Genomic DNA, 13,181 nt, shown 5'->3' on the forward strand with positions numbered 1-13,181 from the left:
GTACCTGGAATGTAGCCCAATATTCCTAAATCTGATGTCAGCAAATACCTCCAGCTCCGGCAACCTCCTCCAGCTGCAGGAAGCTCCAGGGCTGCGGCCCAGCCGCGGAGCTTCCTGAAGCCCTGGGAGGTACCTGGAGATGTCTGATCTCCTCATGAGGGGCCGTGCCGGGGAAGAACAAGTCATGACCCCCACGGTTACACCACCTTGGAATTTCAGATGTAAACACCTGAAAATGTGAAATCGACTCATTTTAAAATCCTATTGCCAAGAAATTGACCAGAATGGATGGTGAATTTAGTAGGGCCCTAATTGTAAATCCTAGAGAAAAAAAAACAAAACCTTTATCTCTAACAGTACAGGATATAAACTTTTTCCCCCCTTTGCACTTTAAGTTCCTGACATACTCAGCATCTATAAAAGAATCTACAAAAAAGCCTTAAAAGCAATTTGAAAGAATGTCTCCAAGAAAAGCAGAATAGTTAACCAAAACAAGTTTGTTGTTAAGAAGGAGTAATTTATGTGTCTATGGAAATGTCAGTACTGACAGCAGGAGTAGCCATAGCTAATTTGAATGGAATGTAGCTCACCAAGATGACTTTTGAAATTTGGTTGACTGACTATATCTGTTGTGTCCTTTGCCTGAGGAACTTAAAAGTTGAAGCCTTGCATTATACACAAGTGCTGGAAAACTAGCAAATTGCTACAGCACCCAACTATGTTTAAGAATCTGTATTCTTCATTTTAAAGACACAGATTCCAGCTTTGTTGGGCTGTACAGTAGGACCTCAGAGTTAGGAACACCTCGGGAATGGAGGTTGTTCGTAACTTTGAAATGTTTGTAACTCTGAACAAAACATTATGGTTCCTTCAAAAGTTCACAACTGAGCATTGACTTAATACAGCTTTGAAACTTTACTAAGCAGAAGAAAAAGCTGCTTTTAACCTTCTTAATTTAAATGAAACAAGCACAAATGGTTCCTTTACCTTGTCAAATCTTCGAGTCGTTTATGTTTAACACAAGTGCAAGGATAAATTGAAATGTCATAAAGGAATTATTTTACTGGCATTTTCATTAACCTTCCTGAAAGACCTGGAGAGGTCTTGCTAGCCCAATGATATCATGGTAATGTTTAAGACAAGGTAATAAAGAAAGCTAATAAACCCAGAAAATGAACGCTTGCAAACAAAGAAAAGGGATGGGGACAAAACCTCACTTAATTGCTTTTAATCACAAAGGCCAGTGGAAAAGGTTCTGTTAAGGCTGATTATTTCGTATAAATACTATGTCAGTTATTACTAAAATCATGTGACCTCTGGAAAGATGTGCTGTTTTTAAACTTCTTTCTCCCTTTGTTAATGCAGCAAAAAGCCACCATAGTAACAAACTGATAATTTAACAGAAATAGTTTGGTCAGGCTTTAAAGTTACACGTAGCGTTGGCCAGCCTAAACATGCCATAAGAGTTACACTGCTCTTAAAAAGCAACTTTTCCACCACAAACTGACAACTCATATTTATAAAGTGCAACTGCAAGGGACACTTTTCATGTTCATATAAAGGCTACCAGGAGAACAAAGAATAGGAGTCATACAACAGGATTCCTGGAAAGACAGCCGGGGTTCAAATTCCTGCAGATTCCACTTCAACCAAAGCATACCAGTTGTATTTCAAGGAACAGAAATAAATATTCATGTCTGTTTCTTACAGCTCTCCTGAAAGTGCCAAAACCTAGTGTTTTCATCTCTAAATGAAAGCTTCAATAACTATTAATCTTAACCTAATTTCATAAATCAGATGACTATCAACAACAAGTCTAAAACAGCATTACAAGTTCACCGATTAAAACTGACACCACCTCTACCCCGATATAACGCGGTCCTCGGGAGCCAAAAAAATCTTACCGCGTTATAGGTGAAACCGTGTTATATTGAACTTGCTTTGATCCACCGGAGTGTGCAGCCCCGCCCCCCCCGAGCACTGCTTTACTGCATTATATCGGGTTGCATTATATCGGGGTAGAGGTATGTAAGAGGTCCGGACTCACCCCTGCGGCGCCTCCTGCTGGTCGTCCAGGGAATTAGCTCACCAGCCTCTGGAGCGCCCTCTGCAGGCCGGTGATCCGACTCGTTCTCTCCTTCTCTGCCCCCGTGTCCCTCCCAGGACCCCGGTGCCCTTTGCTCTGGGTGCTGCCCCCTGGCAGTACCCACACACTAGGTCTCCCCTCCCTGGGGAAACCCCCACCCACTATCCCCACCTTGCCTCAGCACTAGGCCACTGCCAGTCACCAACTAGCCCCCTCTCCCTGGGGCAGACTGCAGTACAGGCCACTCATCACTGGCAATGGGGGTTTGGACCTGCTGCCTTGGCCTAGCCCTGGGCTGCCCTCTGCAACCCCCAGTACCCCTTGGCCTACTACTAGGCCGCAGCCTGGGGCTATCCAGGCTGGAGCTCTCCAGCTCCTCAGCCTTTCCCCAGCCCTGCTCCACCCAGGTACTCTGCTCTAGTTCCCTGCAGCCAGGCCCTTCTCTCTCTGAAGGCAGAGAGAGAGACTGCTTGGGCTCCTGGCGCCGAGCCTCCTTATACAGGCAGGGCCAGCTGGGGCCTGATTGGGGCGTGGCCCAGCTGTGGCTACTTCCCCAATCAGCCCAGTAGCTTTTCCCTTTGCCCCAGCCCTCTGCCAGGGCTGTTTTAAACCCCTCAGGCAGGAGCGGGGTAGCCACCCCGCTATAAAGTGTATTTCAATACCTGCTGCTATCATCATGCTCTCACTATTCTTTCAACCAGAAAACAGCAATGCAGATATCTAGTGAAACACAAAAGAGGAATTCTTCAGCAAGTTAGACTTGTTTCCTCTCAAAGTCTGACTGCAACAACATTCTCAACCAAAATCTGCACTGGAGAAATTAAACTCCCTCAACAGGCAAGTCCAACATGGAGAGCAAGGCAAAGTGCTTCTGTGTGTTTTCTATGTATGCTGCAGAAGGGGGGGGGAAAAAAAAGGTTTGGGTGAAGCCCAGCTGAAATTTTGGCCCTCTGCCATTTTTTAATCTTTTCTGAAGGCTGCATTTATTTCTATTATAAAATCTAATCTTCAACCTGATTTGTTAAGATTTTTGATTAGGTACTCCAGGCCCTTCATTTTTGAGTGCCATACAAATGGAGTGTGTTATTAAACTGATAATTTAGGTCACAATCTCCTCATTTCTAGAATGCTTGATGTGGTGGGTGGCGGTGACACTGCTAATACATCTCTGCAAGTTTGGCGTACAACACATCAGCCAAATATATCTACAAAACACACACATTACCAAATTCTCCTTGCAAACATCCTTCCTCCAACCATGCAGTGAGAGATGGCTACGCTGCATAAGCGCAAGAAAGTTCTTGCTAACCAAAAGCTCCCACTCCACAATAAACTTGTTCACCCGTCTCACGCTCATCTTAAGTCCCGCTGACCATTCTGAGCAGCTGGAGAAGCTCTTCTGTATCTAACTTCAACTCAGAAGACACCTGGCAGATGCTTATGGGCAGGCTCTGATGTAAACAAGCACCTCATAGATGATCCCACTGTCGAACTGCCTGGTTTCTTGCACCACCAAAAACAGCGGACAACCATCAACCATGTTAGGATGTTACATGGAAGATGCATGCACTTGATGCACAAATGGAGAATCAAGGATTCGCCACAGTGCAAAAGCAGAGACCTCCAAACCATAAAACACATTGCCCAACTTTTTCATTTCCAGGAGGTATAGCAAAGGTGCACTTCTGCATCCCCTGAAGCCCTCCAATGGATTTCAAATCTTTCTATCAACTTGTAAATGTTGCTATTTCCATACAAAAGATGACGATCAATTTTTCCTCTCCTAGGTATGCAGACCTTCAGTAATATTTCATCAGAAAACATTGCTGCCCTGTTGCTTTTGAACCTTACATTCACATTTACTCCTTTGTCATCTGAGTCCATCTGAAGCCCTACTGTTTTGGGATTATGCTAACTTTAACCTTACCCTATGGGTTTCCCTTGAGAAATAATCTAGTGTTGTACTGCCCTCCCCAATAAATGTTAAAGCCCATGATGTTACTTTGTTTTTCATATTCACAAAGTGCCTAGTGAACACTATTTTCAAGGTATACAATGTTACACTTATAGCAATGAGACAGATAAACCAATCCATCATTACTGATTCTGTAAAAAAAACCTCACATTTCTTCACTAAATTGTAAAATTCATGGTCCCTTATTGGTTCCTAGAGGAAATTATCTTGTTCATTACCCTTTGGGGGAAAATGGTTGCTAATGGGTTAGTAGTACAATGAGAGTTGGCTAGTAAATTCCATTAGAACAAGCCTAGTGTCTATACATGTGGCGTTATCTTTGAGCCACTTGCAGGTCATATTAAGAAAGAATTTCCCTAGTATGGCAGTAGCGAACCTTAATTTGATATCTTTTCTTCCAGTTCTACTGACAAAACTTGAAATTTAAATTTGTTTCATCCTGTCGCAAATCATGCAAGTCTTTGGTTGAAGGTAAATACCTAGGAAAATCTTGCAATGTCTGTATTTAGTTCACAAATCCACAGCCAAATTACTCCCCACATGAACATTTCTTGCTGTAAAAGTTATTTGTTCCTTATAAAGCAATGAATAGAGTCCATGATCTTTATCTTGAAGGCTTTGCATGGTCTAGTGCTAGCTCTTGTCTGACTGCCTTACTTAAAGCATTTATACTATCCTTCCCTTCATAGAGAGACTCTCTAGGAAACACTAGAAATGCTCCTGGCATTGTTTTACAATGCCTTCCTCCCATTCCCACCTCACCAGGCGATTTAAATGCCGGAAGATGTGTTCAAAAGTATGACTATAATTAAGGTTAATATTTTGTCTCAGTTTCTTTTAGTAAAAGTCACGGACAAGCCATGACCTGTCTGACTTTTACTAAAAATAACTGGGGGGAGGGGGAGGAGAATGACAGCTGGAGCCCCATTGGGGCGGGGGGGGCACGCGGAGGAATGACAGTCCGAGCCTCACCGCAGGGGAGCAGCAGAACCCCGGCCGCAGCTGGTGAAAGCCGAAGCTGAAGAAATCACGGAGGTCTGGTAAAGTCACTGAATCCGTGACTTCCATGGATCGTATCCTTAACTAGAATATTATCCTACAGTCTGAAATGAGCCCTGAACATTGTCTTTTCCCCCCAAATAGTTGTTTAAAAAAAAAACAGAAATAGAATTAATTCACTGACTGTGAATGATGCTGGATTGTTGTAAACAGAGATGGAAGCAAGTAACATAAAGCAGTCAGTGTTATTGAAAGTTTCACCAACTCACTCGTAATGTCATCAGCGTGATTCAACACTGACTTGCAGAGACCATATCTGATGTGAGAGGGCAGTTCAGTCTCAACGCCAGCCTGCCCTAGATTTATATACCTTTACTAATCTCACATGTTACTGAGTCCCTCCTTTAAGATTTTTTTTAAAAAACACAACACCACAGTATTTTTAAATGCACCAAAAAACCCTCCAAGTTTGCCAACCCACTCCTCCGTGTCAGCTAAAACTCCCTAAGAAAGAATCATAATAATGACATCTTTTTTTAAAAAAAAAAGAACAAAGAGCTTTATTTTCATAATGACCATTTTGGGGACAATTTGCTTATAGAGGACAAATTAAAAAAAAAAAATGAATAATAAATCTTCTATCCTAAGTAGAAACAACAAGGAGTCTGGTGGCACCTTAAAGACTAACAGATATTAAGAACAGCATTAAGCAATTGGTACATGAGGTATAATAGCAGGACTACCCATCCATTTTGCTGCAGTACGTAAGCACCACACTGTAAGCCCACAAGAATCCTGAGCTCTTAGCAACAGGCAAATAATCCGCGGGATGGTTTTGAATACCACTTACTCTAGCATGTAAAAGAGAAAAGCAACATACCCATTTGCTCACATATTTTGCTAACATGGCACCATGCCTAATCATACTTAACATTTTGTGACCAATGCCATTACATGACCATTAAAATTTAAGGATTACAGGATCAGTTACTGTATATAACTGTAAGGCAGAAAACACAGAACAGTAAAGAGTAGTTACAGGTTTAGTTTATAGGCATCAGCACTCAGAAGCATCTTATCAAGCATAATGCCACTGCTCATCAATTCTCTTCATACATATCCAATCATACATTTGATCTGTACAAGGTACCCCACTATCAGCCATTTCCATGGAGACCTAATCTTGAAGCGTCATGAAAATAGCCACGAAACAAAACAAAAAAGTCAGCTGTTGTAGCCCTAGCGACTTAACATAGTGCAAAGTGCTACCAGTAAACAACCATGCTTCTATATACATCAGCAATTACTGGGACAGAACCCAATTGTGTAGCACTAACACATGCAAACAGTCCTACAGACTACTTACTTAGGGCTTCATGATGAGAACTTACTGAAAATTAGTAAAATCAGAGTTTCTACTATGGTGCCATCTCTTCAAAAGCAATATTCATAGCACAGATGTTTACATAAACGGGAATCAGTCTAACACGTTTGTGGTCTTCAAGAATTTAAGTATTAAGAAAGTTTAACTTCTCGACCTAGGATATCTATTTCTAATAAAATGTTAAAAAAAGCTGTTCCTCTTACTGTTAGTCCACTTTGTCAATAACCCTCACACTCAGTCACTAACAAATGTATTGTAGTTTCATTTGTAACTCTAGAAGTACAGTAGACAACATTCTTGTTTTACTATAAAACAATTGTTTAGCAACACTTGGTTTCTGAAAATTTCTAGAAAAACCACATTGTTCAAAACAAAACTCTCCTTTCAATACATATATCTTTATCAACACTGCTGAATTAACACCACAATTACCATCAACAAAGATATCTAACATCTGAAACTTTGATTCCCAGATTTATAATATTGATAATGATAAGATGGAAAGGGCCAAATTCAGAAGTGCACGCCCATTTCTGCAACTGCATGCACTGTTAGCCACATGTGCATGCGACTGCTGTATCTGCAAACACAACAACAACAAAATCGAGGTACTCAAACTCATGTACATTTTGTGGGTGAAAGTGGTCTTCTACCCGCTGAAAATCTGGGACAAAAAATAAGCTTATTAACACCATAAGATTTGTAGACAACTTTAGAATTCCTAGTGATCTTACCTCCTACTGGAGTATTTATAACAGGTGATCAAATGAAATGCTTGTACACAGTGAAATATATTGAAATACTCTGCAGAATTTGCCAAGGCCAGGTATTTGTTTTCTAAAATAAAGGGAAAATAAAAGTATGATTAAACAAATTTAAAGAACAGGCTCAGTTTATTCTTATACCTCATTAATTCTGAAAATTAAGACATTCGTTTTGTACAGCTGGCTCACAGTGTATTTTTAAAAGCATATCTGAGACCAAGATTAAATCCCATTTGACACATTCTAATTGTTTAGTGTCTTAATACAATTTGCTATGTTGAGTCTTTTAGAATACAAAGAAAAACTATTCTGTCCTCACACTCTCTTTCTGGAAGTGAATTATTTAAAAGGGTGAAGGTTGAGGGCAATATCCTACACTGCAGAATCCACAACAATACATGCCAGAAGATTTTAAACAAGATATGTTTGTAAATGAATGTAGGATTTTATACAATCAATTCTTTTACATTATGCTCTGGAAAGTATTTAAAATACGGCATCTTCCAATAAACTCTGTCTACAAGCAAATTTGCCAATTCTCTCATTGCTCACAATCCACATTTCTTTCATCCAGATGAGGAAGTTCCTGTGACAAGCTTGTCATCAGCCCATTTAATTTAGAAAAAAACCGTGACTGTTCTGAATTACAAATGTAAGGCAGATTTCTAAGTATACTTACCGCATGTTTTGGAAAAATATTAATACTTCATGCAAAAATACAGAATGCAGATCACACATACTAGTTATTTTGCAGAGAATATGACAAGAATTGTAAACAAACATACTAAGAATCTGTGACACTATGGTGTCTAAGTATCTAGAGCAGAAAATTCTTTTCAAGAGGTATTTTAATAAATCAGGTGACAAAATCAGTATCGACTGAAGGACAAGAAAAGAATGCTGACGTGTAAGAGGAAGTTTTAAATAACAAGGAGTTTGATGTAACACTAGAATGTTCAAGGGCAAATTGCCTTACAAGACAAATGCAAATGAGTTATTCACTTAAAACTTCAGAGTACTTATGTGCAAATCCTGGTTTCAAGCAGTTATCTGTATGGAATACATTTATATCTGTGCAAAACTACTTAAATACTATACAGTATCTTAAGGCCAAAAAGATTGCTGGGTGTGCTTTGAGACACTAAATGAAAGATATTGGGAAGCTTATTTTGTATTTAGCTTGAGGAGTATGAAGTACACATAGTTACATTCATTTGAAAAAAAGAAAAACACATGCAAGTAGCATTATAGTTTTATTTATAAAAGCTGCCAGCTAAGGTAAGAAATTATTTTTAACTGCTGTGGAAAGCTTCTGAGAACATGGTAATTGTTCTTAAGTATGAAACTAAGAAAACAAGTATAAATATCCAACAATGAAAGTGACCCCGAATGGCTACAACAATTAAACCAAGTACATTTATGTAGCCAGTAATGCACACAATTAAGCTTTTGGATCAGTCTCAAGTCTCTCATCCTTCACCTATTTTACGAGTCCAATCTACAGTAAATTACTCCAGAATAACGACTGTTCTTCAACTATTCCGAGGGATGGAATCTGTAATCTAACTAGCTTTTTGTGCCTTTAACGTCTGCGATCTGTTTATGAAATTGCATTGGCATGTCCAAGGAATTAATTTTGGAAAAAGAGCATGTCTTCTGCTTCATGAAATACATGCCATATGTATTGAGAGCAGCTGTTTCAATATTTCCTTTTCAGAATTCATCATCAGATTGCCTTTTGAAGTTAAGTCAATTGAGGTGTGCTGATGGGCAGCTTCCCTGAAACTTCCCTCAAGAGTCAGAAGGCAGCTACATGTCAGTTTCTGCTCAACTCTCTCACTGTACAGCCCAGAGAACAACTCATTAGTCTTCCCAGATTCACTGTCCATTATGTTCAGCACACCTTCATTTAAAATTCAGGTGCTATAAAACTTTATTTTGCTTTTAAGTGAACAAGAAGATACAAAGGTTAACACATTTCCTATTAGACCATTACAAAAAGAGTCACTCACACAACTTGAGTGAATAATTATTTTGAGGAAGGCTCTGTCTACACTAAATGAAAAGGCACTCTAAGAAACAACAGCTTATAATGCCTTGTGCTTCAGTGCTACTTCAACCAGTTCTCCTATCACTATCCCTGCCTCACAATGCCTCAAATTTGGAAGTTGCCAAAAACTCCTGCTTCCAGAAAGTGCACTGTGGCATTTCAGGTGTCCCAGAACAGTTGTAAGATGTGATGCATGTGGCTGCCCCCAGGTGTCATTGTGAATGCCACAGTGTAGATGTGCCCAACCTTTGCAAGGATCAGTAAAAGAAACAGCCATTCATGCAATCAGTATCCCTGAAACATTTTCCTTGGGGGTGTAGACAATGCTGAAGAAAGGGAGACATGTCTGAGCAAGACAGATGGGGAAAAAGATGAAACAGTGATACTCTGATCCTAAATATGCTGCAAATCAATGTCCCTTTCACTTCTGCTACTTGAAGGTTTAAACAAAACATGTTTTAATCAAGAAAACTGATAAGGGTGGAAGGTAAATATCGATTAGCATTGTACGTACATTTGCAGATATTCATTGGTGGAGCTGCAAGACTGACACAGGCACACACAAAACCATGTGCTTCTAGGCATGCAGTTTTCAAGTTCTGGCCCGTAAGTGTTGCAGGAAGACAGACCATACCCTCAAGGAGTTCACAAGCTAAATGAATAGACAGTATAAATAAGATTAAAATCCATGTTAGACAAATGGCCACATACTTTACTTTTTTATTAACATGCCACACAAACCTCTGTGAAATATAAAAACGGCCTTTTCCCACAATTTTCCAGGTTGCCTGCTACTTTTCAGAAGCTCTGCAAGAGGGGGTTGCTGGGGACAGCTGGAAGAATAGCGAATCAAGGGGTATGTACTGACAAGGACTGTGAGTGGCAGTTGGGGGAAGACAACTTCAAGCAGGAGGCAATCTGCACCCCGATGCTCCTGAATCATGCGAAACCAAGCTCCACTTCTGCCTATTTTAGGAGCATAGCAGACTCTTTTCCCTGCCTTACTTTCCTTCCCTAAGTCACACAGGAATGGAGCTCTGTTCTGACTAGACATAGGATGTCAGCTGTTCTCCTTATAAAAGGTTCTTCAGCACCTTCTGCCAGTTCTTGTTCCCAACTCCTCCAGATTAGAAGCCTTCCAGTTTAAAGAAGAATTTGTAATGAAACACATTGCCCCATATGGTGGTAAGACTCAGTGCATCTCTGCAATGTAAATTAGAGGCAAAAGGATCTAGCCATTCGATTTAGATCTAATGTAATTTGTTCAGCTTTACCGCCTTATTATATACGTAGCCCTAAGACAACAACCAATAAGCAGCTATACGAAGCCCCTTCTGCCAGGGAAGGGAAAGCAGTGACCCATCATACCGGAGCATGCAGACTAGCTCCATTTCTCCTGCGTGACTGATAAGCTCCCCAGGGAGTGCACCTTGCTCTTTCCCCTCAGCCCCCGACCTACCTTTCAGGATCTTTTCTACCCATTTGCCTGCAACAGAAAGTGGCCTCACCCAAACTGACTAATCGGTGCCTCCTCCCCCGCATGCTGGGGGTGCTAAAGGGGCTCCCCACCAGGGGAAGGGTCCCAGTCTGGGGGTCCCCCCCTCCCAGGGTAGCAGGTCTGATCCGGGGCTTCTCCCCCATTTCCCCCTCCCGCTCAGGGAGAGGGGGTCTCCGTTTGGGGGGCTACCCTCCAAGTTTGGGCATCTCCCTTCCCCACCCCAGGTCTGGGGTCCCTCCCCCGCCAGGCGGCGGGTTCAGGGGCCGGACGGCGGAGGGTCTCTGCCCCGGGCTGAAGGAGCCCAGAGCGGGGCCTATTTTTCCCGGGCGGGAGCCTTAGTTACCTCCCCCTCCCCCGCCGCTCCCCGGGGTCCCACCTGGGCCCCGGCTGCGGTGGTCCCGCCAGGGCGCAGGCCGCGGGCGCCTTATCTCACCTGGTCCCGCAACAGCCCCGGGCCCAGACTCGCTGACACCAAGGCGGAAGTGCGGCCCCCAGCGTTCGCCGACTGACAGCCCAGGCTGCCAACGGGAAAGCCGGGCGAGGCTATGGCAACCCCAAACTGCCGAATCAGTGCCGGCGGGGCGGGGCCCATGCTAATGTGATGCCAAGCCCCGGACGCAGAGGCCCGACCATCCCTGGTGAGCCTGCTGGCCAATGGCGTTCCAGGAGGGCGTGTCTATGCAAATAAGGGAGGAGAAAGCTGGCCTAAGCTTGGTTGCTACGGCTACGCTTGTAGGAAGAGAAACACTATGAAATGTAAGGCTGCTTATATTGCACTGATGTACATTTTACATCTAGTGCTGCATAGTCACATGTCACTGCATCTATTCTCTTTACTACACTTTGCACATAGTGGCATCTGGCATGTATTATCTACCCTGCTTTCAATGTGTGTGTTGCTTATGAACTTTGTCTAGTTTTGCATACTCCCTGTATTTGGATACACTGTATAATATTTTGCATATATTAAATCTCTTGCCTAATTCCATACTATGACACTTTATGTCTTTCATGTGTCAAATGTATACAAATACAAGAATGTATATTACGTAAAACCTGCATATTTCATTATTAGATATATTCTTATGTTACCCACTTACAAATATTCAGTATAACATTCTAACTTTCTTACTGGTGCTAAATGCTCAAACTGCATATACTGTATATTCTTACATTTGTTATATATTCTTCCAAATATATACTTATGTACATACAGTATTGTACATTCTTGTATCTATCATATTTCCTGTTTTAGATATACATGCACATATACCCACAGGTTTTTATAGTGTTTGTCTCTTCAGGCCCTAATATTGCAATCCTTTATGCCTGTGCTTAACTTTGTGCAGATAACTCACTTCAAAAGAAGTGCTCCTGTTCTTTAAGTAATTGGGACTGTATTGAGTATTGCCAACCCCTAACATTCAAAATCATGTCAGCACTCAAAAAAAAAAAAAAAAAAACCCACACATTTGACTTAATAATCATGAGATTTCTTAAAAATAATACGTATTAGGTTCATTTTATTTGCCTTCTGATTTCTGAGCCCTTAAGGTACACTTGGCTTCATATTTTCAAGCTTTTCTCCACTCCCATGAGGGCTAGAAACTTAGGTTTTTTTCTAAAGGAAAGCAGAAATTCTCATGCATTTCATAAATCCAGCATCTAAGGAAAATCCCAAATATCACATGACTTGCAATAAAAATCACAACACTGAGCAACATTGCTTTATATAGCACCATAACTGTACACAGAGCTATATGGTACCTTAACTGTGCCAAACAGATAATGTCTTGGTCCTGAAGAGCAGACAACTACACTAGTGATTAAATCCAGTCAGGCAACAGTCTCTTACTACAGCAGATTCACAAAACCTGAACTGCAACAATATAAGTGAGTGAAAGGGGGAAAGAGCAAGAAATCCACAGCTTAACCCAATGACCTACCTTTAATGTGCCTAAACATGTGGCACGTTACAGCAAACAGATAGTGATCTTCTGTCACCAGTTTTGATAAATTCTGAGACAAGTTATGCTCCCAATCAAGCCTTATTTGCAAGCATGGCAGCTTTGAGCGTGACCTGTGTGGGCAAACTTTAGCACCTGCCAGCCAGACATTCTTTTCAGCTGGGAGAGCTAAGCAAGCCAAAGACATTTCCACTTATCCGGTAGGTGCTCCTCCAGCTGCTGCCTGCAATTACTCTGCAGCATTCTCCACCTGTGGCACTTCCCTCTCCTGCACTGGGTACCGCTGCAGAGCAAGTACAGTCTTTCCTTACACGGAGGGTAGATCTACATTGCAAGCTGGGGATGTCAGTGCCAGCTTGAGGAGACATACTTACACTAGGTCTGATTGAGCCAGGGCAATAAACAGAGAGTGTAGCCAAGCCCTGGGAGGGGCTAGACACCGTGAATACATAGCCCAG

General features: G+C 41.7%; 1 protein-coding gene across 1 annotated transcript in view; it reads right to left on the bottom strand.

Moving 5' to 3' along the window:
* OSBPL2 (oxysterol binding protein like 2) overlaps nucleotides 1-11,232 on the bottom strand; it is a 56,687-nt gene extending 45,455 nt beyond the window's left edge. The window contains exons 1-3 of the mRNA XM_026652680.2: nucleotides 11,190-11,232; nucleotides 9,773-9,910; nucleotides 7,179-7,281 (exon numbers count right to left, since the gene is read on the bottom strand). The gene's annotated coding sequence lies outside the window, so the exon portion shown is untranslated. The remainder of the gene's footprint in view (nucleotides 1-7,178; nucleotides 7,282-9,772; nucleotides 9,911-11,189) is intronic.
* Nucleotides 11,233-13,181: the final 1,949 nt, after the last annotated feature.

This window comes from Terrapene carolina, unplaced genomic scaffold, assembly GCF_002925995.2.
Source record: "Terrapene carolina triunguis isolate 2854851 unplaced genomic scaffold, T_m_triunguis-2.0 Scaffold130, whole genome shotgun sequence".
NCBI classification, from domain to species: domain Eukaryota; kingdom Metazoa; phylum Chordata; order Testudines; family Emydidae; genus Terrapene; species Terrapene triunguis.